The sequence below is a fragment of the Oncorhynchus tshawytscha genome, unplaced genomic scaffold (assembly GCF_018296145.1).
Source record: "Oncorhynchus tshawytscha isolate Ot180627B unplaced genomic scaffold, Otsh_v2.0 Un_contig_15078_pilon_pilon, whole genome shotgun sequence".
NCBI classification, from domain to species: Eukaryota; Metazoa; Chordata; class Actinopteri; order Salmoniformes; family Salmonidae; genus Oncorhynchus; species Oncorhynchus tshawytscha.
Window position 1 is genome coordinate 4,809 of NW_024608258.1, and position 27,692 is coordinate 32,500.

General features: G+C 46.8%; 1 pseudogene; it reads left to right on the plus strand.

Annotated features, from left to right (window-relative positions):
- The first annotated feature begins 1,894 nt into the window (after positions 1–1,894).
- The window catches only part of LOC112240501, a 41,194-nt pseudogene continuing 15,396 nt past the window's right edge, over positions 1,895–27,692 (plus strand).

Consider the following 27,692-nt stretch of genomic DNA (forward strand, 5'->3'; position numbering starts at 1 on the left):
CCTGATGACTGATGACAGCCAACCATATACACCTTTACCTGATGACTGATGACAGCCAACCATATACACCTTTACCTGATGACTGATGACAGCCAACCATATACAGCTTTACCTGATGACTGATGACAGCCAACCATATACAGCTGTACCTGATGACAGCCAACCACATACAGCTTTACCTGATGACAGCCAACCATATACACCTTTACCTGATGACTGATGACAGCCAACCATATACAGGTTTACCTGATGACTGATGACAGCCAACCATTATACACCTTTACCGGATGACTGATGACAGCCAACCATTATACACCTTTACCTGATGACAGCTAACCATAACCAGCTGTACCTGATGACAGCCAACCATATACAGCTTTACCTGATGACAGCCAACCATAACCAGCTTTACCTGATGACAGCCAACCATATACAGCTTTACCTGATGACAGCCAACCATAACCAGCTTTACCTGATGACAGCCAACCATAACCAGCTTTACCTGATGACAGCCAACCATAACCAGCTTTACCTGATGACAGCCAACCATAACCAGCTTTACCTGATGACAGCCAACCATAACCAGCTTTACCTGATGACAGCCAACCATATACAGCTTTTCCTGATGACTGATGACAGCCAACCATATACAGCTGTACCTGATGACTGATGACAGCCAACCATATACAGCTTTACCTGATGACTGATGACAGCCAACCATATACAGCTGTACCTGATGACTGATGACAGCCAACCATAAATGGCTTTACCTGATGACTGATGACAGCCAACCATATACAGCTTTACCTGATGACTGATGACAGCCAACCATATACAGCTTTACCTGATGACTGATGACAGCCAACCATATACAGCTTTACCTGATGACAGCCAACCATATACACCTTTACCTGATGACTGATGACAGCTAACCATGCCGTATACACTGAACAAAAATAAATTCAACATGAAACTATTTCCAAAATATTTCTGACGTTACAATTCATAATAAGGAAACCAGTCAATTGAAAATAAGTTAATCAGGTCCTAATCTATGGGTTTCACATGACGGAGAATACAGATATTCATCTGGTCATAAATACCGTAAATAATAGTTAGGGGCCTGGATCAGAGAAGCAGGCAGTATATCTGGTGTGACCAGCGCTTTCTCCATGCAGCGCAACACGTCAGGCTGTTGATAGTGGCCTGTAGAATGTTGTCCCACTTCTCTTCAATGGCTGGGTAAAGTCGCTGGATATCGGCGGGAACTGGAACACACTGTCGTACATGTTGATCCAGAGCATCCCAAACATGCTCAATGGGGTCACATGCCTTGAGTATGCAGGCCGTTTTCAGCTTCCAGGAATTGTGTACAAATCCTTGGGACATGGGGTCGTGCGTTATCATGCTGAAACATGAGGTGATGGCGGCGGATGAATGGCACGACAATGGGCCTCAGGATCTCGTCACGGTATCTCTGTGCATTCAAATTGCCATCAATAAAATGCTATTGTGGTCGTTGTCCTTACCTTATGCCTGCTCATACCTTAACCCCACCGCCACCATAGGGCACTCTGTTCACAACGTTGACATCAGCAAATCGCTCGCCCACATGACGCCACACACGCTGTCTTCCATCTAGTAGAGCCCATTGGCCTGGTCTGACCGAGTGTAGGTGACGTAGCCTGTACAAGAGCAGTATAAGGAGCCCTGCTTGTTTAACATTAGATACCATTTTATCCCACAAAACAGATGACTTTCTTTGTAAAGTGAATGGAAAAGATCTTTTGACTTAAACCCCCCCCCCCCTACCAGTTTCCTTCTCTTGTAAGTGACCTGGAAGAGAAGTGAATGAATCTCCACTAACATGCATTTCCTGCTTCCTGTCTTCCAGATGCTGGCATCTCCATCCCCATCGTCGTCAGGTCAATTGTCGCAGCTTGGTGCCAGTTTATACGGGCCACAAAGTAAGCACTGCTTGTCCCTACACCATCCATGCATGGCTTTGAACACCTCACCGCTGCTTAGCCTGCATTCTGTCACTGCTTAGCCTGCATTCTGTCACTGCTTAGCCTGCATTCTGTCACTGCTTAGCCTGCATTCTGTCACTGCTTAGCCTGCATTCTGTCACTGCTTAGCCTGCATTCTGTCACTGCTTAGCCCGCATTCTGTCACTGCTTAGCCCGCATTCTGTCACTGCTTAGCCCGCATTCTGTCACTGCTTAGCCCGCATTCTGTCACTGCTTAGCCCGCATTCTGTCACTGCTTAGCCCGCATTCTGTCACTGCTTAGCATTCTGTCACTGCTTAGCCCGCATTCTTCTGTCGCTGCTTAGCCTGCATTCTGTCCCTTAGCCTGCATTCTGTCGCTGCTTAGCCCGCATGCTGTCGCTGCTTAGCCCGCATGCTGTCGCTGCTTAGCCCGCATTCTGTCGCTGCTTAGCCTGCATTCTGTCGCTGCTTAGCCTGCATTCTGTCGCTGCTTAGCCCGCATTCTGTCGCTGCTTAGCCCGCATTCTGTCGCTGCTTAGCCCGCATTCTGTCGCTGCTTAGCCCGCATTCTGTCGCTGCTTAGCCCGCATTCTGTCGCATGCTGCCCGCTGCTTAGCCCGCATTCTGTCGCTGCTTAGCCCGCATTCTGTCGCTGCTTAGCCCGCATTCTGTCGCTGCTGCATTCTGTCGCTGCTTAGCCTGCATTCTGTCGCTGCTTAGCCTGCATGCTGTCGCTGCTTAGCCTGCATTCTGTCGCTGCTTAGCCTGCATGCTGTCGCTGCTTAGCCTGCATGCTGTCGCTGCTTAGCCTGCATGCTGTCGCTGCTTAGCCCGCATTCTGTCGCTGCTTAGCCCGCATTCTGTCGCTGCTTAGCCCGCATTCTGTCGCTGCTTAGCCCGCATTCTGTCGCTGCCTAGCCCGCATGCTGTCGCTGCTTAGCCCGCATGCTGTCACTGCCTAGCCCGCATGCTGTCACTGCCTAGCCTGCATTTAGAGTTCTGGTCACTCCATATCCTGTTCAGTGCAGGAAGTGGATTGAATTGGCTGAGTTGAAAGTGTAATTGAGGCCGACCTTGGTACACAGATCAATATAAATACAGTAGTCCTCTGGGTTTTAGGCCCCGTTCCATGTTGTCACTATCGGGCTTCTCCTGTCAGCTGTTGTCTTGAAATACTCAATCTCTGTTTCTCCCAAGTATTTTACAGGAAAATAGCCTAGCGTCTTCAGAGCTTACCAGTCCAAAGCCTGTTTATCTCCCGACTCTAACCCACTGCCTTTCTCCCCCGTCTCTGTGTATGTCTACTGAATAAAGGAATATAGCTGACCAGTCCAAAGCCTGTTTATCTCCCGACTCTAACCCACTGCCTTTCTCCCCCGTCTCTGTGTATGTCTACTGAATAAAGGAATATAGCTGACCAGTCCAAAGCCTGTTTATCTCCCGACTCTAACCCACTGCCTTTCTCCCCCGTCTCTGTGTATGTCTACTGAATAAAGGAATATAGCTGACCGTTTTAAAGCCTGTTTATCTCCCAACTATAACCATCTTTCTCCCCTGTGTGTCTGTGTTGTCTGTGACGTCCAGGTGCCCTAGGGTTCCCTATGAGGGGCATGAGCAACACGGCTCAGTTGAATCGTAGCTTACCACAGGGCAACCAGCTACCGAGCCACGTTACCCCTGTCTCTGGAGTCGCCCCCACAATGTCCCTCCATACTCCTCCCTCGCCAAGCAGGTACACCCCTCCACTGACCATTTCCATTGACAGTCACCTAGATGGCTCTGGGATTCATCTCAGCATGTCTGGTTCTACCAACCTGATTCAGCCGACTGATGCATTAGTTGCTTGGTAAAAGGAGCATGTTGTTCGTGACAGAGCAGCTGTCAGCAAGCCCGGTGAGCTCCTCCCTATGGGGTTAGGACTGTTGTTTTTAGTAGGTCAATATCACTCATCGTGTCTAATAAAAACAAGGTTTTGATGAATCAGCCATTCTTATGCGGTTCTCTTTTTATACGAGGTGCTTTTCATGTTGTCCTGATCACGCCACCCTGATCATATGTGTCTCTCTCTGTGTCTCTCTCTCTGTGTGTGTCTGTCTCTCTCTCTCTCTCTGTCTCTCTCTCTCTCTCTGTCTCTCTCTCTCTGTCTCTCTCTCTCTCTGTGTCTCTCTCTCTCTCTGTGTCTCTCTCTCTCTCTGTCGCTCTCGCTCTCTCTCTCTGTGTCGCTCTCGCTCTCTCTCTCTCTCTCTGTGTGTCTGTGTCTCTCTCTGTGTGTCTCTGTGTCTCTCTCTGTGTGTCTCTGTGTCTCTCTCTGTGTGTCTCTGTGTCTCTCTCTGTGTGTCTCTGTGTCTCTCTCTGTGTCTCTCTCTGTGTGTCTCTGTGTCTCTCTCTCTGTGTGTCTCTGTGTCTCTCTCTCTGTGTGTCTCTGTGTCTCTCTGTGTGTCTCTGTGTCTCTCTGTGTGTCTCTGTGTCTCTCTGTGTCTCTCTCTCTCTGTGTGTGTGTCTCTCTCTCTGTGTCTCTCTCGCTCTCTCTCGCTCTCTGTGTCTCCTCCACTGTAGGGGCATCCTGCCTATGAACACGCGGAACATGATGAACACCCCTCAGCAGGTGGGGCGCCAGGAGGTCATGGTGGGGGGCATGCCTAGTGGGGGCAGGACCAACAGCCTGGGCAGCTCGGGCCTGGGCAGCCCCAACCGTGCCTCTCCCAGCATCATCTGCATGCCCAAGCAACAGCAGTCACGGCAACCTTTCACCATCAACAGGTAACACTAGAATGAAGCCAGACCGTATCAATGGGTGATGAATTGAACATTGTGAAGACAGGACATAGAAACCATGGAGACCTGTTGGTTAGATGAATTGAACATTGTGAAGACAGGACATAGAAACCATGGAGACCTGTTGGTTAGATGAATTGAACATTGTGAAGACAGGACATAGAAACCATGGAGACCTGTTGGTTAGATGAATTGAACATTGTGAAGACAGGACATAGAAACCATGGAGACCTGTTGGTTAGATGAATTGAACATTGTGAAGACAGGACATAGAAACCATGGAGACCTGTTGGTCACACATAATAAAGACAGACTTTGAAACGGTGAGACTATTAACAGTATAAAACCATGGAATAGGAGCCAGTCAAACCTTTTACCTCCCTACTACAGTATAAAACCATGGAATAGGAGCCAGTCAAACCTTTTACCTCCCTACTACAGTAAAAAACCATGGAATAGGAGCCTGTCAAACATTTTACCTCCCTACTACAGTATAAAACCATGGAATAGGAGCCAGTCAAACCTTTTACCTCCCTACTACAGTATAAAACCATGGAATAGAAGCCAGTCAAACCTTTTACCTCCCTACTACAGTATAAAACCATGGAATAGGAGCCAGTCAAACCTTTTACCTCCCTACTACAGTATAAAACCATGGAATAGAAGCCAGTCAAACCTTTTACCTCCCTACTACAGTATAAAACCATGGAATAGGAGCCAGTCAAACGTTTTACCTCCCTACTACAGTATAAAACCATGGAATAGGAGCCAGTCAAACCTTTTACCTCCCTACTACAGTATAAAACCATGGAATAGGAGCCAGTCAAACCTTTTACCTCCCTACTACAGTATAAAACCATGGAATAGGAGCCAGTCAAACATTTTACCTCCCTACTACAGTATAAAACCATGGAATAGGAGCCAGTCAAACCTTTTACCTCCCTACTACAGTATAAAACCATGGAATAGGAGCCAGTCAAACCTTTTACCTCCCTACTACAGTATAAAACCATGGAATAGGAGCCAGTCAAACCTTTTACCTCCCTACTACAGTATAAAACCATGGAATAGGAGCCAGTCAAACATTTTACCTCCCTACTACAGTATAAAACCATGGAATAGGAGCCAGTCAAACATTTTACCTCCCTGCTACAGTATAAAACCATGGAATAGGAGCCAGTCAAACCTTTTACCTCCCTACTACAGTATAAAACCATGGAATAGAAGCCAGTCAAACGTTTTACCTCCCTGCTACAGTATAAAACCATGGAATAGAAGCCAGTCAAACGTTTTACCTCCCTACTACAGTATAAAACCATGGAATAGAAGCCAGTCCGTTTTACCTCCCTGCAGTCAGTAAGGAGCCAGTCAAACCTTTTACCTCCCTGCTACAGTATAAAACCATGGAATAGGAGCCAGTCAAACCTTTTACCTCCCTACTACAGTCTAAAACCATGGAATAGGAGCCTGTCAAACCTTTTACCTCCCTACTACAGTATAAAACCATGGAATAGGAGCCAGTCAAACCTTTTACCTCCCTACTACAGTATAAAACCATGGAATAGAAGCCAGTCAAACGTTTTGCTTCCATGGAATAAAGACAAACATTATCACTAGGTTAGCCACAGCAACTGGCAAGTGTCTTCACTGACATTTTCAACTTTTCCCTGACTGAGTCTGTAATACCAACATGTTTCAAGCACACTACCATCGTCCCTGTGCCCTAGGAAGCGAAGGTAACCTGCCTAAATGATTACCGCCCTGTAGCCGAGAAATGCTTTGAAAGGCTCACATCAACACCATCATCCCAGAAACCCTAGACCCACTCCACAGTGCCCTTTCCCACCTGGACAAAAGGAACCCCTATGTGAGAATGTTGTTCATTGACTACAGCTCAGCGTTCAACACCATAGTGCCCTCACAGCTCATCACTACGCTAAGGACCCTGGGACTAAACACCTCCCTCTGCAACGGGATCCTGGACTTCCTGACGGGCCGCCCCCAGGTGATAAGGCTAGGTAAAAACACATCTGCCTACGCTGATCCTCAACACGGGGCCCCTCAGAGGAGCGTGCTCAGTCCCCTCCTGTACTCCCTGTTCACCTACGACTGCGTGGCCAGCACAACTCCAACACCAAGTTTGCTGACGACCCAGCGGTGGTAGGCCTGATCACCCAAGTCAGACTGTTCTCTCTGCTACCGCACGGCAAGCGGTACCGGAGCGCCAAGTCTCGGTCCAAAAGGCTCCCTAACAGCTTCTATCCCCAAGCCATAAGACTCCTGAACAATTAATCAAAAGGCCACCCGGACTATTTACAGTGACACCAACCACATTGTTTAATACACTGCTGCTACTCGCTGTTTATTACCTATGCATAGTCACTTTACCCTTACCTACATGTACAAACTACCTCGACTAACCGATACCCCCTGTATATAGCCTCGTTACTAACCGGTACCCCCTGTATATAGACTCGTTACTAACCGGTACCCCCTGTATATAGTCTCGTTACTAACTGGTACCCCCTGTATATAGCCTCGTTACTAACTGGTACCCCCTGTATATAGCCTCCCCCTGTATATAGCCTTACTAACCGGTACCCCCTGTATATAGTCTCGTTACTAACCGGTACCCCCTGTATATAGTCTCGTTACTAACCGGTACCCCCTGTATATAGACTCATTACTAACCGGTTACTAACTCTGTACCGGTACCCCCTGTATATAGCCTCGTTACTAACCGGTACCCCCTGTATATAGACTCATTACTAACCGGTACCCCCTGTATATAGCCTCGTTACTAACCGGTACCCCCTGTATATAGTTACTAACCGGTACCCCCTGTATATAGTCTCGTTACTAACTGGTACCCCCTGTATATAGCCTTGTTACTAACCGGTACCCCCTGTATATAGCCTCGTTACTAACCGGTACCCCCTGTATATAGTCTCGTTACTAACCGGTACCCCCTGTATATAGCCTCGTTACTAACCGGTACCCCCTGTATATAGACTCATTACTAACCGGTTCCCCTGTATATACTCCTACCGGTACCCCCTGTATATAGCCTCGTTACCGGTACCCCCCATTACTAACCGGTACCCCCTGTCGTTACTAACCGGTACCCCTGTATATAGTCTCGTTACTAACTGGTACCCCCTGTATATAGCCTTGTTACTAACCGGTACCCCCTGTATATAGCCTGTTACTATATATAGCCCTAACCGGTACCCCCTGTATATAGCCTCGTTACTAACCGGTACCCCCTGTATATATATTGACTCGTTACTAACCGGTACCCCTGTATATAGCCTCGTTACTAACCGGGTATATAGCCCCCTGTATATAGCCTTCGTTACTAACCGGTACCCCCTGTATATAGCCTCGTTACTAACCGGTACCCCCTGTATATAGCCTCGTTACTCACCGGTACCCGGTATATACCCCCTGTATATAGCCTCGTTACTAACCGGTACCCCCTGTATATAGCCTCGTTACTCACCGGTACCCCCTGTATATAGCCTCGTTACTCACCGGTACCCCCTGTATATAGCCTCGTTACTCACCGGTACCCCCTGTATATAGCCTACCCCCTGTATATAGCCTCGTTACTCACCGGTACCCCCTGTATATAGCCTCGTTACTCACCGGTACCCCCTGTATATAGCCTCGTTACTCACCGGTACCCCCTGTATATAGCCTCGTTACTCACCGGTACCCCCTGTATATAGCCTCGTTACTCACCGGTACCCCCTGTATATAGCCTCGTTACTCACCGGTACCCCCTGTATATAGCCTCGTTACTCACCGGTACCCCCGCCTCGTTACTCACCGGTACCCCCTGTATATAGCCTCGTTACTCACCGGTACCCCCTGTATATAGCCTCGTTACTCACCGGTACCCCCTGTATATAGCCTCGTTACTCACCGGTACCCCCTGTATATAGCCTCGTTACTCACCGGTACCCCCTGTATATAGCCTCGTTACTCACCGGTACCCCCTGTATATAGCCTCGTTACTCACCGGTACCCCCTGTATATAGCCTCGTTACTCACCGGTACCCCCTGTATATAGCCTCGTTACTCACCGGTACCCCCTGTATATAGCCTTGCTTTTATTTTTTAAACTTTTGTTTATATAGTAAATATTTTCTTAACTCTATTTCTTGAACTGCGTTGTTGGTTAATGGCTCGTCAGGAAGCATTTCACGGCAACGTCTTCACCTGTTGTATTCAGGCCATGTGACAAATACAATTAGATTTTAACAGCACAAGAGCCCAGCTCCTCTTCCCCCAAGTGTGCTCCCGTACACCCCTGTCAGGTATACAGTGCCTTGCGAAAGTATTCGGCCCCCTTGAACTTTGCGACCTTTTGCCACATTTCAGGCTTCAAACATAAAGATATAAAACTGTATTTTTTTGTGAAGAATCAACAACAAGTGGGACACAATCATGAAGTGGAAGGCCTTGAAGTGGAAGGGAGGGTGAAGGAGGGAAGAAGGGAGGGTGAAGGAGGGAAGAAGGGAGGGTAGAAGGGAGGGTGAGGGAGGGACTAGTGTAGCGTAGACTGTAGCATAGCCTAGACTGTATTGCGTCCTAGATTGTATTGTAGACTGTATTGTATCCTAGACTGTGTTGTAGACCCGTGTAACATAGCCTAGACTGTAGTGTAGCCTAGCATCTATTGTAGACTATTGTGGCCTAGACTGTATTGCATCCTAGACTGTATTGCATCCTAGACTGTATTGTAGACCCGTGTAGCATAGACTAGTGTAGCATAGCTTAGACCGTATTGTAGACTGTGGAGTATGGTCTAGACTGTGTTGCATTGTAGACTGTATTGTGTCCTAGACTGTATTGTGGACTGTAGTGTGGCCTAGACTGTAGTGTGGCCTAGACTGTGTTGCATCCTAGACTGTATTGCGTCCTAGACTGTATTGTAGACCCGTGTAGCATAGACTAGTGTAGCATACCTTAGACTGTAGTGTAGACTGTATTGTAGACTGTAGTGTAGCCTAGACTGTAGTGTGGCCTAGACTGTAGAGTAGACTGTATTGCATCCTAGACTGTATTGTAGACTGTAGTGTAGCCTAGACTGTAGTGTGGCCTAGACTGTAGAGTAGACTGTAGTGTAGCCTAGACTGTAGTGTGGCCTAGACTGTAGAGTAGACTGTATTGCATCCTAGACTGTAGTGTAGCCTAGAGTGTATTGTAGCCTAGATTGTATTATTCACCCTCTTCTCTTTGTCTCTTAATGATTTGGAGAATGATGAGTGTGAAGACATATCTACTACGTTATCCTGAAGGTGTGTTTAGTGGTCTGAGAATAGGTGTCAACTAAGCCGTTTCAATCTCATCTCTCTCCTCTTCCTCCTCCTCCTCTGCACTTCCTCTCCTTTTCTCCTCTGTCATCACTTTGATTCTTCCCCAGTGTAGCTAATTAGTCCCCACACTACAGTACAGAGGAAGTGGTCCACATCTGTCTCCATGGAGATGGTGTGTAAACCTGTTATATATGACAACAATAGATAAGTGTGTATGTGTGTCTAAAGCGTGTGTGTGTGGTAGTTATGTATCTGTCTAGCTAACCCATTAGGATCATTCCAGTGCATTAAAAACCTCTTACGGCTGAGATCCCGTTAACGGGATCGATATGACAACAGCCAGTGAAAGTGCAGGGCGTCAAATTCAAACAACGGAAATCTCATAATTAAAATTCCTCAAATATACAAGTATTTTACACCGTTTTAAAGATCAACAGGCTTTCAAACAGGCTTTACGACGAAGGCACACCATCTGATGATGTTAGGTCAGTACCTAGTCACAGAAAAACCCAGCCATTTTTTCCAGCCAAAGAGAGGAGTCACAAAAAGCAGAAATATAGATACAATTAATCACTAACCTTTGATGATCTTCATCAGATGACACTCATAGGACTTCATGTTACACAGTACATGTATGTTTTGTTCGATAAAGTTCATATTTATATCCAAAAATCTCAGTTTACATTGGCGTGTTACGTTCAGTAATGTTTTGCTTCCAAAACATCTGGTGATTTTGCAGAGAGCCACATCAATTTACAGAAATACTCATAATAAACATTGATAATAGATATAAGTGTTATGCATGGAACTCTAGATAAACTTCTCCTTAATGCAACCGCTGTGTCAGATTTCAAAACCGCTTTACCGAGAAAGCACACAATGCAATAATCTGAGTACAGCGCTCAGAGACAAAAAAACAAGCCACACAGATATTCGCCATGTTGTGGAGTCAACAGAAGTCAGAAATAGCATTATAAATATTCATTTATCTTTTGATGATCTTCATCAGAATGCACTCACAGGAATCCCAGGTCCACCATAAATGTTAGTTTTGTTCGATAAAGTCCATTTATGTCCGAATAGCTCCTTTTTGTTCGCACCTTTAGTTCACAAATCCAAATTCGCGATGCGCAGACCAGACGAGAAGTCAAATTCCATTACAGTTCGTAGAAACATGTCAAACGATGTATAGAATCAATCTTTAGGATGTTTTTAAACAAATCTTCAATAATGTTTCAATCTGAGAATTCCTTTGTCTTTAGAAATGCAATGGAAAGCAGCTACCTCTCACGGGAGCGCGCCTGACTGAGCTCATGGCCTTCAGGCAGACCCCTTACTCAATCAGCTCTTATTCTCTCCTCCACAGTAGAAGCCTGAAACAAGGTTCTAAAGACTGACATCTAGTGGAAGCCTTAGGAAGTGCAATCTCACCAAATTTACACCATTTCAAATCAAATCAAATTTTATTTGTCACATACACATGGTTAGCAGATGTTAATGCGAGTGTAGCGAAATGCTTGTGCTTCTAGTTCTGACAATGCAGTAATAACCAACAAGTAATCTAGCTAACAATTCCAAAACTACTACCTTATAGACAGACACAAGTGTAAGGGGATAAAGAATATGTACATAAAGATATATGAATGAGTGATGGTACAGAGCGGCATAGGCAAGATACAGTAGATGGTATCTTGGATAGGCAAAGAGTTGAAAAACTACAAATCTCAGATTTCCCACTTCCTGATTTGATTTTTTTCTCAGGTTTTTGACTGCCGTACGAGTTCTGTTATGCTCAGACATCATTCAAACAGTTTTAGAAACTTCAGAGTGTTTTCTATCCAAATCTACTAATAATATGCATATCTTAGCTTCTGGGCCTGAGTAGCAGGCAGTTTACTCTGGGCACCTTATTCAACCAAGCTACTGGATACTGCCCCCCAGCCATAAGAAGTTAATAAGGGCTTTCTATCAAGCACAAGGTCGAATGTTTTCATTGGATGAAAGGGCTGTTTTTCAAGAACCTGATTGGCCTACAGATTCCCATTTGGCATGGGGGGAGTGGGGATGTTTTAAAATGACCTCACAGCTGAGCGAACACCATTTTACTGGTTAGAAAACAGTGTAGTTTGTAATGCATCACTCCTTCCTGATGTAACACGCTAGTCATTTAGCCAGAGGAGACTTCCGTCCGTTGTTTCCCCAGTCTCTATTGTAGGATTACAGCAACCAGTGCTGATCTGGGATCAGTTTAGCCTTTTCTATCATCATTATATGGCCATGGGGGACCTGATTCTAGATCAGCACCTTGAGCCTGAGAATACAGTCCTTTACAGGTCTTCACTGTGGCCCATCTGCATTCAGAGGCAAATGTGGAAGCCAACTATCCTTAGTAGTTTCTATGTCAAGCTCTACCAGACACAGTGCTATGAAATGTCTGTTATTGGTCTCATCAATGACATGAAATTAGCCTTGAAACAGGAAGAAATGACCTTTTAGCTTGGTTCAGAGTAAGATCATGTGATGACTGTGGTGCTCAGCAGTGACTGTGGTGCTCAGCAGTGACTGTGGTGCTCAGCAGTGACTGTGGTGCTCAGCAGTGACTGTGGTGCTCAGCAGTGACTGGGGGTTTGGACTTTTTAGCAGGACTTTTCTATTGCGTGGTTTTAAGACAGTGACTAAAGTGAAATGGTGCTCCATGCAGGTGACCCATTATGAATGACAAATGGTTACCTGAAATAGTGTCTGTTTCAGCCTGTACCTATGACTGCCTTATGCCTTAGGGTGTTATGGGGGTTTGGACTTTTTTAAGGGACTTTTCTATATTGCGTGGTTTTAAGACTTAACTTGAAACAGGAATTAAAGTGAAATGGTGTTTCTCTCTCCATGTTTCAGGATGACCATGTTTTGTCATTTGCCCTGGATAAGAGCATCTGCTGAATGAGTCAAATGTGAAATTGAATTCTGACTGAAATAGTGTCTCTGTTTCAGTATGTCGGGGTTTGGAATGAACCGGAATCCATCGTTCGGGATGAACAACTCGTTATCCAGCAACATCTTCAACGGAACAGGTGATGTTCAAGACATTGATTGGCTGTCGGATTGATACCCTTCATTGATGACAGAAAGTTATAGTAGTAATTTGATAATTTCTTTTGTGGTTTGTTTCTCTGTAACTGACTAGATGGAGGTTTGTTTCTCTGTAACTGACTAGATGGTTTGTTTCTCTGTAACTGACTAGATGGTTTGTTTCTCTGTAACTGACTAGATGGAGGTTTGTTTCTCTGTAACTGACTAGATGGAGGTTTGTTTCTCTGTAACTGACTAGATGGAGGTTTGTTTCTCTGTAACTGACTAGATGGAGGTTTGTTTCTCTCTAACTGACTAGATGGAGGTTTGTTTCTCTGTAACTGACTAGATGGAGGTTTGTTTCTCTGTAACTGACTAGATGGAGGTTTGTTTCTCTAACTGACTAGATGGAGGTTTGTTTCTCTGTAACTGACTAGATGGAGTTTCTCTGTAACTGACTAGATGGAGCTTTGTTTCTCTGTAACTGACTAGATGGAGGTTTGTTTCTTTCTCTAGATGGAGGTTTGTAACTGACTAGATGGAGGTTTGTTTCTCTGTAACTGACTAGATGGTTTGTTTCTCTGTTGACTCTGTAACTGACTAGATGGTTTGTTTCTCTGTAACTGACTAGATGGAGGTTTGTTTCTCTAACTGACTAGATGGAGGTTTGTTTCTCTGTAACTGACTAGATGGAGGTTTGTTTCTCTGTAACTGACTAGATGGAGGTTTGTTTCTCTGTAACTGACTAGATGGAGGTTTGTTTCTCTGTAACTGACTAGATGGAGGTTTGTTTCTCTGTAACTGACTAGATGGAGGTTTGTTTCTCTGTAACTGACTAGATGGAGGTTTGTTTCTCTGTAACTGACTAGATGGAGGTTTGGTTTGTTTTCTCTGTAACTGACTAGATGGAGGTTTGTTTTTCTCTAGATGGAGGTTTGTAACTGACTAGATGGTTTGTTTCTCTGTAACTGACTAGATGGTTTGTTAACTGACTAGATGGAGTTTGTTTTTCTCTGTAACTGACTAGATGGAGGTTTGTTTCTCTAACTGACTAGATGGAGGTTTGTTTCTCTGTAACTGACTAGATGGAGGTTTGTTTTTGACTAGATGGAGGTTTGTTTTCTAACTGACTAGATGGAGGTTTGTTTCTCTGTAACTGACTAGATAGATGGAGGTTTGTTTCTCTGTAACTGACTAGATGGAGGTTTGTTTCTCTAACTGACTAGATGGAGGTTTGTTTTCTCTAACTGACTAGATGGAGGTTTGTTTCTCTAACTGACTAGATGGAGGTTTGTTTCTCTAACTGACTAGATGGAGGTTTGTTTCTCTAACTAGATGACTAACTGATAGATGGAGGTTTGTTTCTCTAACTGACTAGATGGAGGTTTGTTTTCTCTGTAACTGACTAGATGTTTGTTTCTCTAACTAACTGACTAGTTTGTTTAACTGACTAGATGGAGGTTTGTTTCTCTAACTGACTAGATGGAGGTTTGTTTCTCTCTAACTGACTAGATGGAGGTTTGTTTCTCTAACTGACTAGATGGAGGTTTGTTTTCTCTAACTGACTAGATGGAGGTTTGTTTCTCTAACTGACTAGATGGAGGTTTGTTTCTCTGTAACTGACTAGATGGAGGTTTGTTTCTCTGTAACTGACTAGATGGTTTGTTTCTCTGTAACTGACTAGATGGAGGTTTGTTTCTCTAACTGACTAGATGGAGGTTTGTTTCTCTAACTGACTAGATGGAGGTTTGTTTCTCTAACTGACTAGATGGAGGTTTGTTTCTCTAACTGACTAGATGGAGGTTTGTTTCTCTGTAACTGACTAGATGGTTTGTTTCTCTGTAACTGACTAGATGGAGGTTTGTTTCTCTAACTGACTAGATGGAGGTTTGTTTCTCTAACTGACTAGATGGAGGTTTGTTTCTCTAACTGACTAGATGGGGGTTTGTTTCTAGATCTAACTGACTAGATGGAGGTTTGTTTCTCTCTAACTGACTAGATGGAGGTTTGTTTCTCTGTAACTGACTAGATGGAGGTTTGTTTCTCTGTAACTGACTAGATGGAGGTTTGTTTCTCTGTAACTGACTAGATGGAGGTTTGTTTCTCTGTAACTGACTAGATGGAGGTTTGTTTCTCTGTAACTGACTTGGAGGTTTTCTCTGTAACTGACTAGATGGAGGTTTGTTTCTTAACTGACTAGATGGAGGTTTGTTTCTCTGTAACTGACTAGATGGAGGTTTGTTTGTTTCTCTGTAACTGACTAGATGGAGGTTTGTTTCTCTAACTGACTAGATGGAGGTTTGTTTCTCTGTAACTGACTAGATGGAGGTTTGTTTCTCTTAGATGGAGGTTTTTCTCTCTAACTGACTAGATGGAGGTTTGTTTCTCTAACTGACTAGATGGAGGTTTGTTTTCTCTAACTGACTAGATGGAGGTTTGTTTCTCTGTAACTGACTAGATGGAGGTTTGTTTCTCTAACTGACTAGATGGAGGTTTGTTTCTCTAACTGACTAGATGGAGGTTTGTTTCTCTAACTAACTGACTAGATGGAGGTTTGTTTCTCTAACTGACTAGATGGAGGTTTGTTTCTCTAACTGACTAGATGGAGGTTTGTTTCTCTTAGATGGAGGTTTCTCTGTAACTGACTAGATGGAGGTTTGTTTCTCTAACTGACTAGATGGAGGTTTGACTAGATGAGGTTTGTTTCTCTAACTGACTAGATGGAGGTTTGTTTCTCTCTGACTAGATGGAGGTTTGTTTTTAACTGACTAGATGGAGGTTTGACTTGACTAGATGGAGGTTTGTTCTCTTGTTTGTTTCCTGTAACTGACTAGATGGAGGTTTGGACTGACTAGATGGAGGTTTGTTTCTGTTCTCTAGATGTCTCTCTTCCTGCTGTAACTGACTAGATGGAGGGGACTTGATGGAGGTTTGTTTCTCTAACTGACTAGATTCTCTTGTCTGACTAGATGGAGGTTTGTCTCTTTTCCTGCTGACTAGACGGAGGGATGGACTTGACTAAGGTTTGTTCTCTGTAACTGACTAGATGGAGGTTTGTTTCCTAACTGACTAGATGGAGGTTTGGAACTGACTAGATGGTTTGTTTCTCTGTAACTGACTAGATGGACTGTTTCTCTTGTCCTGTTTGTGTAAGACGGAGGGGACTTGACTAACTGTTCTCTTGTCTTGTCTCTCTTCCTGCTGTAGACGGAGGGGACTTGACTAACTGTTCTCTTGTCCTGCTGTAGACGGAGGGGACTTGACTAACTGTTCTCTTGTAAATGACTAGATGGAGGTTTGTTTCTCTTCCTGCTGTAAGACGGATGGGGACTTGACTAACTGTTCTCTTGTCCTGTCTCTCTTCCTGCTGTAGACGGAGGGGACTTGACTAACTGTTCTCTTGTCCTGTCTCTCTTCCTGCTGTAGACGGAGGGGACTTGACTAACTGTTCTCTTGTCCTGTCTCTCTTCCTGCTGTAGACGGAGGGGACTTGACTAACTGTTCTCTTGTCCTGTCTCTCTTCCTGCTGTAGACGGAGGGGACTTGACTAACTGTTCTCTTGTCCTGTCTCTCTTCCTGCTGTAGACGGAGGGGACTTGACTAACTGTTCTCTTGTCGTGTCTCTCTTCCTGCTGTAGACGGAGGGGACTTGACTAACTGTTCTCTTGTATTGTCTCTCTTCCTGCTGTAGATGGAAGTGAAAACGTGACAGGTCTGGACTTGTCAGACTTCCCAGCGTTAGACGGAGGGGACTTGACTAACTGTTCTCTTGTCCTGTCTCTCTTCCTGCTGTAGAAGGAGGGGTGGTGAACCTTGTCCTACCTCCTCTCCTCAGACCCACTGGCTGGGAGGGCTCTTGTCCTTATGGTGAGACCCCCTACCTCCTCTCCTCAACCCACTGGCTGGGACTGGGCTCCTTGCTGGTGAGACCCCCTAACTGTTCTCCTCTCCTCAACCCACTGGCTGGGAGGGCTCCTTATGGTGAGACCCCTGACCTCTCTCCTCAACCCACTGGCTGGGAGGGCTCGGAGTGGACCCCCTACCTCCTCTCCTCAACCCACTGGCTGGGAGGGCTCCTTATGGTGAGACCCCCTACCTCCTCTCCTCAACCCACTGGCTGGGAGGGCTCCTTATGGTGAGACCCCTACCTCCTCCTCCTCAACCCACTGGCTGGGAGGGCTCCTTATGGTGAGACCCCCTACCTCTTCTCCTCAACCCACTGGCTGGGAGGGCTCCTTATGGTGAGACCCCCTACCTCCTCTCCTCAACCCACTGGCTGGGAGGGCTCCTTATGGTGAGACCCCCTACCTCCTCTCCTCAACCCACTGGCTGGGAGGGCTCCTTATGGTGAGACCCCTACCTCCTCTCCTCAACCCACTGGCTGGGAGGGCTCCATATGGTGAGACCCCCTACCTCCTCTCCTCAACCCACTGGCTGGGAGGGCTCCTTATGGTGAGACCCCCTACCTCCTCTCCTCAACCAACTGGTTCTCTATGGTGAGACCCCCTACCTCCTCTCCTCAACCCACTGGCTGGGAGGGCTCTCTATGGTGAGACCCCTACCTCCTCTCCTCAACCCACTGGCTGGGAGGGCTCTCTATGGTGAGACCCCCCTACCTCCTCTCCTCAACCCATTGGCTGGGAGGGCTCTCTATGGTGAGACCCCCTACCTCCTGGCTGGGAGGGCTCTCTATGGTGAGACCCCCTACCTCCTGGCTGGGAGGGCTCTCTATGGTGAGACCCCCTACCTCCTGGCTGGGAGGGCTCTCTATGGTGAGAGTGTGTCCCAGTCTGTGAGAAGATAAAATATGTTTACCTTTGCTTCTGGGTTGCTGGGATGCGATGATATTGATGGTTGTCTTCCAGAGAGATCTTCTCTTTCCCTGTATTTACCTGAGCTACAGCCTGTCCATCCTGTCCTCCTGTACTGCAGTTGGAATGGTCACCAAACCCTCAAACGAACAGTCCCAAGACTTCTCCATCCACAACGAGGACTTCCCTGCACTGCCTGGTCCCAACTACAAGGACCCCACGTCGAACAACGACGACAGCAAAACGGTGGGTCTTTAATCTCTAGGAGGAACTTAGACATTTGATATAAGGTCCGTTTGGTGGTGTTCCTGCTGAGTGGAGTTGACCATCGTCTGTGTGACTAATGTAGCTCCGCTCTGAGGCTTCGTCAATGGGTAGAGAGACCTAGAACTAAACTAGGACAAACTAACTTATTATTGATTCATGTTGCAGGGACATGTGTTCTAGTAGCAGGGGGTATGAGAGCTGCTGGGGAAATCAACACGGTCACTGTCTGAAACAGCATCTCTAATGGATTGAGAGGGAGACGGATGAGGGACTTGTGAGCTGCTGTTTACTATGGACGTGGCTTTTGAAATCCATTGTAGGAGGGCTGTTTAACCTCTCTGGGATATGTGGGACGCTAGCGTCCCAAAAGCGAGGGAAAATGTAGAGTGCGAAATACAAATAAATTACTATAAAAATCTAACTTTCATTAAATCACACATGCAATATAGAAAATTAAAGCTACACTTGTTGTGAATCCAGCCAACATGTTAGATTTCAAAAAGGCTTTTAGGCGAAAGCAAACGATGCTATTATCTGAGGATAGCACCTTAGTAAACAAAGAGAGAAAGCATATTACAACCCTGCAGGTGTGACACAAAATGCAGAAATAAAAATATAAATCATGCCTTAACTTTGACGAGCTTCTTTTGTTGGCACTCCAATATGTCCCATAAACATCACAAATGGGCCCTTTCGATTAATTCCGTCGATATATATCCAAAATGTAATTTTTTATTTGGCGCGTTTGATCCAGAGAAACACTGGTTCCAACTTGCTCAACGTGACTACAAAATATCTCAAAGTTACCTGTAACCTTTGCCAAAACATTTCAAACTACTTTTGTAATACAACTTTAGGTATTTTTTTAACATAAATAATCGATTAAACTGAAGTTAGCTTTCTGGTCATGCGCCTCTATCTAACAGTACACTTCAAGCGACCCTTGTTCAAGATGGCCGTACTTCTTCATTACACAAAGGAATAACCTCAACCAATTTCTAAAGACTGTTAACATCCAGTGGAAGCGATAGGAACTGCAAGAAGGTCCCTTAGAAATCTGGATTCCCAATGAAAACTCATTGACAAGAGAGTGACCTCAACAACGAAAAATCTGAATGGTTTGTCCTCGGGGTTTCGCCTGCTAAATAAGTTCTGTTATACTCACAGACATGATTCAAACACTTTTAGAAACTGCAGAGTGTTTTCTATCCAAATCTACTAATAATATGCATATCTTATTGTCTGGGGATGAGTAGCAGGCAGTTGAATTTGGGCATGCACTTCATCCGGACGTGCAAATACCGCCCCCTGTCACCCAGAAGTTAATGAAGCCAGTGTTAGTTTCCCTGTTTTTCTGTTCTGAAGTGTAGTTCTATTTATCCCACAGGAAGCAGTTCAGTTTAGTGAAGACCGTTTCAGTGACGTTATTAGACTGTATCTTTTAGTGTTCGGAGGAGAACCAACCGCACAGGGAAAGATACTGGGACTCTAACAGGATTCTTCCTCCCTGTGTAGAATGTACTCTTTCACAATGCCTCTTCATCCCTCCCCGGAATCTACTCTGCTTCTCTTCCTGTCTCTCTCTGCTTCTCTTCCTGTCTCTCTCTGCTTCTCTTCCTGTCTCTCTCTGCTTCTCTTCCTGTCTCTCTCTGCTTCTCTTCCTGTCTCTCTCTCCAGAATCTACTCTGCTTCTCTTCCTGTCTCTCTCTGCTTCTTCCTGTCTCTCTCTGCTTCTCTTCCTGTCTCTCTCTCTGCTTCTCTTCCTGTCTCTCTCTGCTTCTCTTCCTGTCTCTCTCTGCTTCTCTTCCTGTCTCTCTCTGCTTCTCTTCCTGTCTCTCTCTGCTTCTCTTCCTGTCTCTCTCTCTGCTTCTCTTCCTGTCTCTCTCTCTGCTTCTCTTCCTGTCTCTCTCTCTGCTTCTCTTCCTGTCTCTCTCTCTGCTTCTCTTCCTGTCTCTCTCTCTGCTTCTCTTCCTGTCTCTCTCTCTGCTTCTCTTCCTGTCTCTCTCTCTGCTTCTCTTCCTGTCTCTCTCTCTCTCTCTGCTTCTCTTCCTGTCTCTCTCTCTGCTTCTCTTCCTGTCTCTCTCTCTGCTTCTCTTCCTGTCTCTCTCTCAGCTTCTCTCTCCTGTCTCTTCTGCTTCTCTTCCTGTCTCTCTCTGCTTCTCTTCCTGTCTCTCTCTCCAGAATCTACTCTGCTTCTCTTCCTGTTCCTCTCCAGAATCTACTCTGCTTCTCTTCCTGTTCCTCTCTGCTTCTCTCTCCTTCTCTTCCTGTTCTCTTCCTGTCTCTCTCTGCTTCTCTTCCTGTTCCTCTCTGCTTCTCTTCCTGTCTCTCTCTGCTTCTCTTCCTGTCTCTCTCTCCAGAATCTACTCTGCTTCTCTTCCTGTCTCTCTCTCCAGAATCTACTCTGCTTCTCTTCCTTTTCTCTCAGAATCTACTCTGCTTCTCTTCCTGTCTCTCTCCAGAATCTACTCTGCTTCTCTTCCTGTCCCTCTCTCCAGAATCTACTCTGCTTCTCTTCCTGTCTCTCTCTCCAGAATCTACTCTGCTTCTCTTCCTGTCCCTCTCTCCAGAATCTACTCTGCTTCTCTTCCTGCCTCTCTCTCCAGAATCTACTCTGCTTCTCTTCCTGTCTCTCTTTCCAGAATCTACTCTGCTTCTCTTCCTGCCTCTCTCTCCAGAATCTACTCTGCTTCTCTTCCTGCCTCTCTCTCCAGAATCTACTCTGCTTCTCTTCCTTTCTCTCCAGAATCTAAACCCTGCTTCTCTTCCTGTTACCTCTTTCAGAATCTAAACTCTTCAGGTAAGACTTCCAGCAGCACAGACGGGCCCAAGTTCCCCGGGGACAAGAGCTCAACAGCCCAGAACAACAACCAGTTGAAGAAAGGCATACAGGTGTTACCGGACGGTGAGGCTCTACTCTGTCCTCACTCTGTCCTTCTCTGTCCTTCTCTCTGTCCTTCACTCTGTCTGTCCTTCTCTCTGTCCTTCACTCTGTCCTTCTCTCTGTCCTTCTCTTCTTCTGTCCTTCACTCTGTCCTTCCTCTGTCCTTCACTCTGTCCTTCTCTTCCTTCTCTCTCTTCTTCTCTCTGTCCTTCTCTCTGTCCAGAACTCTGTCTCTCTGTCCTTCTCTCTTCCTCTCTGTCCTTCTCTCCACTCCATCCAACCTTTCACCTGTCACAGGACAGGACCTGACTAGGAAGACCTGGTATAGGTGATGACTATGAAGACCTGGTGTAGGTGATGACTATGAAGACCTGGTGTAGGTGATGACTATGAAGACCTGGAGGTGATGACTAGGAAGACCTGGTGTAGGTGATGACTATGAAGACCTGGTGTAGGTGATGACTATGAAGACCTGGTGTAGGTGATGACTATGAAGACCTGGTGTAGGTGATGACTATGAAGACCTGGTGTAGGTGATGACTATGAAGACCTGGTGTAGGTGATGACTATGAAGACCTGGTGTAGGTGATGACTAGAAGACCTGGTATAGGTGATGACTATGAAGACCTGGTGTAGGTGATGACTATGAAGACCTGGTGTAGGTGATGACTATGAAGACCTGGTGTAGGTGATGACTAGGAAGACCTGGTGTAGGTGATGTTCCTCTCTCTAGGAAGACCTGGTGTAGGTGATGATGAAGACCTGGTGTAGGTGATGACTATGAAGACCTGGTGTAGGTGATGACTAGGAAGACCTGGTGTAGGTGATGACTAGGAAGACCTGGTGTAGGTGATGACTAGGAAGACCTGGTGTAGGTGATGACTAGGAAGACCTGGTGTAGGTGATGACTAGGAAGACCTGGTGTAGGTGATGACTAGGAAGACCTGGTGTAGGTGATGACTAGGAAGACCTGGTGTAGGTGATGACTAGGAAGACCTGGTGTAGGTGATGACTAGGAAGACCTGGTGTAGGTGATGACTAGGAAGACCTGGTGTAGGTGATGACTAGGAAGACCAGTGATGACTAGAAGACCTGGTATAGGTGATGACTATGAAGACCTGGTATAGGTGATGACTAGGAAGACCTGGTGTAGGTGATGACTAGGAAGACCTGGTGTAGGTGATGACTAGGAAGACTGGTGTAGGTGATGACTAGGAAGACCTGGGTGATGACTAGGAAGACCTGGTGTATGGTGATGACTAGGAAGACCTGGTGTAGGTGATGACTAGGAAGACCTGGTGTAGGTGATGACTAGGAAGACCTGGTGTAGATGACTAGGAAGACCTGTCCTAGGAGATGACTAGGAAGACCTGGTAGGTGATGACTATGATGGTGTAGGTGATGACTAGGAAGACCTGGTGTAGGTGATGACTAGGAAGACCTGGTGTAGGTGATGACTAGGAAGACCTGGTATAGGTGATGACTAGGAAGACCTGGTGTAGGTGATGACTAGGAAGACCTAGGTGACTAGAAGACCTGGTGTAGGTGATGACTAGGAAGACCTGGTGTAGGTGATGACTATGAAGACCTGGTGTAGGTGATGACTATGAAGACCTGGTGTAGGTGATGACTAGGAAGACCTGGTGTAGTGATGACTAGGAAGACCTATGACTAGGAAGACCTGGTGTAGGTGATGACTAGGAAGACCTGGTGTAGGTGATGACTAGGAAGACCTGGTGTAGGTGATGACTAGGAAGACCTGTGATGACTAGAAGACCTGAGGTGATGACTAGGAAGACCTGGTGTGGTGATGACTAGGAAGGTGATGACTAGGAAGACCTGGTGTAGGTGATGACTAGGAAGACCTGGTGTAGGTGATGACTAGGAAGACCTGGTGTAGGAGATGACTAGGAAGACCTGGTGTAGGAGATGACTAGGAAGTGATGACTAGGAAGACCTGGTGTAGGAGATGACTAGGAAGACCTGGTGTAGGTGATGACTATGAAGACCTGGTGTAGGTGATGACTAGGAAGACCTGGTGTAGGTGATGACTAGGAAGACCTGGTGTAGGTGATGACTATGAAGACCTGGTGTAGGTGATGACTAGGAAGACCTGGTGTAGGAGATGACTAGGAAGACTGGTGTAGGAGATGACTAGGAAGACCTGGTGTAGGGATGATGACTATGACTAGGAAGACCTGGTGTAGGGATGACTATGAAGACCTAGGAGATGAAGACCTGGTGTAGGTGATGACTAGGAAGACCTGGTGTAGGTGATGACTAGGAAGACCTGGTGTAGGTGATGACTAGGAAGACCTGGTGTAGGTGATGACTAGGAAGACCTGGTGTTGGTGATGACTAGGAAGACCTGGTGTTGGTGATGACTAGGAAGACCTGGTGTAGGTGATGACTAGGAAGACCTGGTGTAGGTGATGACTAGGAAGACCTGGTGTAGGTGATGACTAGGAAGACCTGGTGTAGGTGATGACTATGAAGACTGGTATAGGTGATGGAAGACCTGTGTGACTAGGAAGACCTGGTGTAGGTGATGACTAGGAAGACCTGGTGTAGGTGGTGATGACTAGGAAGACCTGGTGTAGGTGATGACTATGAAGACCTGGTGTAGGTGATGACTAGGAAGACCTGGTGTAGGTGATGACTAGGAAGACCTGGTGTAGGTGATGACTAGGAAGACCTGGTGTAGGTGATGACTAGGAAGACCTTGTCCCCAGGGTGAGGGTTCGCTGCTTCTCTGGTCAAAAGCCCTGGATTAACACAGAGGTTGGGGCTAAACTAAAGATCAGGGCTACCACACGTAGAGGTATCGTAGACAACCCCGATGCTACGGCTGAGGACAGGAATAAGTACAAGAAGGCACGCTACGACCTCCGCCGAGTCATCAAACCAGCAAACGGACAAAACAAGAACAAGGTGGAATCCTCCTACACAGGTTCTGACGCCAGCCTCATGTGTCCCGGGGCTACAGACCATTACGGATTACAGAGGAAGAACCAGCCGTGATCTGTCCAACGATGCCTCTATCAGACGGTCGGCACGCTTTCACAACCACATGGAGCCGGGTGTGAGGGCCGTCGCCGACCCAGAGGATTGGGTGATCTCACTCTCCCAGGCCGACGTGAGAAGGGTCTTTAATCAGGTCAAGGCCGCGGAGCCCTGACGTTATTCCAGAGCGCAGGACCGCTGGCAGGCATATTTACAGTAATGTTCAACCTCTCCTTGTCCACAGTCTGTCCCCACATGTTTTAAGATGTCCACCATGATTCCTGTTCCTAAGAACTCTAGGCTTCGTGCCACAACGACTACCGTCCTGTAGCAGTCACTTCTGTAATCATGAAGTGCTCTGATAGGCTGGTTAACCCCAGCCCCCTAGACCCACCCCCAATTTGCATACCGCCCCAACAGATCCATCGACGATGCGATCTCAACTGCTCTCCTCACTGTCCTCACCTACCTAGATGAGAGGGACACCTATGTGAAAATGCTGTTCATTGACTACAGCTCAGCGTTCAACACCTTAGTCCCCTTCAAGCTCATCACCAAGCTTAGGATTCTGGGTCTGGACACCTCCCCCTGCAACTGAATCTTGGGACTTTCTGACTGGCCAACTGCAGGTTGACCCTTAACACAGGGACCCCACAGGGGTGTGTGCTTAGTCCCCTCCTGTACTCCCTGTTAACCCACGACTGTGGCGCCACGCAGGTCTCAACATTAAGTTAGCTGACGACGTGACGGTGGTGGACCTGATCACCGGCGACGATGAGTCAGCCTACAGGGAGGAGTTCCGTGACTTGACAGTGTGGTGCTGGAGCAACAACCTCTCCCTCAACGTCAACAAGACCAAGGAGCTGATCCTGGACTACAGGGAGGAGGTCCGTGACCTGACAGTGTGGTGCTGGAGCAACAACCTCAACGCCCTCCACATCGACGGGGTGCTAGTGGAGCGGGTTAAAGACTTAAAATGGTCCAAACACGCACTCCCAGTCGTTAAGATGTGACAGTGCCACCCCCCCAGGAGGTTGTAGAAGTTTGGCATGGGCCCTCCAATCGTCAAAAGGGTCTACAGCTGTACCCCTGAGAGCATGTTCACTGGCTGCATCACTGCTTGGTATGACGACCTCGCCGCCCTGGATCACAGTACATCACTGCCCTGGATCACGTTGCAGAGGGTCGTACGGACAGCCCAGTACATCACTGCCCTGGATCACGAGACGCTGCAGAGGGTCGTACGGACAGCCCAGTACATCACTGCCCTGGATCACGAGACGCTGCAGAGGGTCGTACGGACAGCCCAGTACATCACTGCCCGGACAGCCCAGAACATCACCGGGGCCGACGCTGCTACAGCCCAGCCACTTTTTAAACATTTCCTCTATATAGTATGGGTGCTCACTTTGTGCATTTCATATTTCTTGTATATTTCGTATTTTATATTTCCTTGTTTCTGCTTTATTTCTAGTAATGAGTTGATATTGATTACTGCATTGTTGTGTTTAGAGCTACAAGAAAGGCATTGGACTGTAGTTGTTCACGTGACATTACAACGTTTTAACTAAGACTTTTCCGTGGTCAGGAAAAATGTAACCTGGTCATTTTATCATCAGCCGGGCACAAAGGTCAACGTTCAACTCCAGTTTATAGATCACACACACACACTCACACACACACACACACACACACACACACACACACACACACACACACACTCAAACACACACACACACACACACGAGGGTCCCATCCTCATTGGTCTTTCCTCTCCTCCTCCCCTCCAGGTCGCGTGACGAACATTCCTGGGGGCATGGTAACAGACCAGTTTGGGATGATTGGCTTGTTAACGTTCATCAGGGCAGCGGAGACAGACCCTGGCATGGTGCACCTGGCACTGGGCAGTGACCTGACAACACTAGGACTCAACCTCAACTCGCCAGAGTAAGTCTGGTCGTCTCTAGGACATTTAGAAACTCTCTCAACAGGACCTGGGAATAACTGATCCAGGAGCAGTTTAGGCTGCAGCCGTAGTTAGACTCTTATGGAGTCAGATGGAGTGAAGCTTCATTATCCATCAGTATATACAGTATAATAAACTGTCTGATGTGCTGTGAGGTGTAGCTGCTGTCTGTCTGATGTGTAGCTGCTGTCTGTCTGATGCGCTGTGAGGTGTAGCTGCTGTCTGTCTGATGTGCTGTGTGGTGTAGCTGCTGTCTGTCTGTGAGGAGTAGCTGCTGTCTGTCTGAGGAGTAGCTGCTGTCTGTCTGAGGAGTAGCTGCTGTCTGTCTGAGGAGTAGCTGCTGTCTGTCTGAGAAGTAGCTGCTGTCTGTCTGAGGAGTAGCTGCTGTCTGTCTGATGTGCTGTGAGGTGTAGCTGCTGTCTGTCTGATGTGTAGCTGCTGTCTGTCTGATGTGCTGTGATGTGTGTAGCTGCTGCTGTCTGTCTGATGTGTAGCTGCTGCTGTCTGGTGTGCTGTGGTGTAGCTGCTGTCTGTCTGTGAGGAGTAGCTGCTGTCTGTCTGAGGAGTAGCTGTCTGTAGGCTGCTGTCTGTCTGAGTAGCTGCTGTCTGTCTGGGTGTAGCTGCTGTCTGCTGTCTGTCTGTCTGTGTAGCTGCTGTCCGTCTGATGTGTTGTGTGGTGTAGCCGCTGTCTGTCTGAGGAGTAGCTGCTGTCTGTCTGATGTGCTGTGTGGTGTAGCTGCTGTCTGTCTGTGAGGAGTAGCTGCTGTCTGTCTGTCTAATGTGATGTGAGGAGTAGCTGCTGTCTGTCTGTCTCATGTGCTGTGAGGAGTAGCTACTGTCTGTCTAATGTGATGTGCGTTCAGCTGACAGACGGTGTGCGTCTCGTTACACAGTAACAATACAATGTGGTCCAGCTGCTCCACTCTGCCTGTGTACTGCTGTCTATCTGCTGTCTCTCTGTATGTGCTGTGTGTATGGTAACTGCTGTCTATCTGTCTGTGCTGTGTGAGGGTAACTGCTGTCTCTGTCTGTGCTGTGTAGGGTAACTGCTGCTGTCTGCTGTCTGTGCTGTGTAGGGTAACTGCTGTCTCTGTCTCTGTATGTGCTGTGTATGGTAACTGCTGTCTCTGTCTGTGCTGTGTAGGGTAACTGCTGCCCTGTGTATGGTCCTGATGTGCTGTGTAGGGTAACTGCTGTCTATCTGTCTGTGCTGTGTAGGGTAACTGCTGCCCGTCTGATGTGCTGTGTCCAGGGTAACTGCTGTCTGTCTGCTCTGTCTGTCTGTCTGCCTGTGTAGGGTAACTGCTGTCTCTCTGTCTGTGCTGTGTAGGGTAACTGCTGCTGTCTGCTCTGTCTGTGCTGTGTAGGGTAACTGCTGTCTCTGTCTGTCTGTGCTGTGTAGGGTAACTGCTGTCTGTCTGTCTGTGTAGGGTAACTGCTGCCCGTCTGATGTGCTGTGTAGGGTAACTGCTGTCTGTGCTGTGTAGGGTAACTGTTGTCTGTCTGATGTGCTGTGTAGGGTAACTGCTGTCTCTCTGCCTGTGCTGTCTGTGCTGTGTAGGGTAACTGCTGTCTGTCTGTAGGGTAACTGCTGTCTGTCTGATG